This window comes from Phytophthora infestans, genomic scaffold (genome assembly GCF_000142945.1).
Source record: "Phytophthora infestans T30-4 supercont1.49 genomic scaffold, whole genome shotgun sequence".
Classification (NCBI taxonomy): domain Eukaryota; phylum Oomycota; class Peronosporomycetes; order Peronosporales; family Peronosporaceae; genus Phytophthora; species Phytophthora infestans.
The window spans coordinates 614,017-614,941 of NW_003303710.1; positions in this window are offsets into that span (position 1 = coordinate 614,017).

Sequence of the window (925 nt, forward strand, 5' to 3'; positions counted from 1 at the left end):
CGTTATTCACCTTCTCGTATGAAACTCGAAGCCGCAGGTGCCGGCGCGGGCTTCTTACTGGGGGCGCCGCTCCTCGTGGTTCTATAAGGCTATTCTCTGTCTTAGATCTGGCGGCGACCGTGGAGTTACCCCTAGCAATCAGGATGTGTCCGTGGTTCTTCAGGGTTTCGATCCAGCCCGTTCTCTTTGATTGGTCGTCCCGTATCGCTACCGGGTCAACATCTTCTGCATCGGAAAATGCCGCCGGTACAGTCTTGTGAGGATGGTCTGGCAAATCTTCGCCGAATGAATCTTCGGTGGACGTCTCTCGTCGTTCTTCATTCTGTTCTTGAGCTTTTGAGACATCCTCCGAGTGTTCATTTGCAAACCTGACGCGTTTCTTGGCTTTCGTCTGTCGCCGAGTCATCACTGCCATATTACCATAATCGCACTTTGGTGAGCTGTAATCAACCACGAAATTTTCGAAAGTTTTCCACTTTGAAGACTCGCTGCCTGATAGTACATTTACTTGACGCTCTGCTCTAGGTGACGAAACATCTACCGAGTCTTCATCCGGTTCGTAGATCATTTCCTGGATGCGATTCAGCGATGCCAATTCCGACTTGCGAGTTTCAGCCAAGATTACCCGACTGACCTTCGATTCCAGCGCTTCAGTGGCTAACGAATCCGCGGCCGCGTTGTATTCTCGTACAACGTGAAGATATTTAACTGATCGAAGCTTGGCCGTGCGTTCCTTGTGAGTATTCAGCAGCGCTAGCAAAGTTTCCTTCCTGCATGCGATCACCCCTAGTGATTGTTGAATCGCGAGCCTTGAGTCACCAACGATGACTAAATCCTCGACACCGTGCGCAATAGCAGCCTTGACACCGTTTATCATACCTGTATACTCTGCCTCATTCACCGTGGTAGCCGAGAGGTAAGCGTT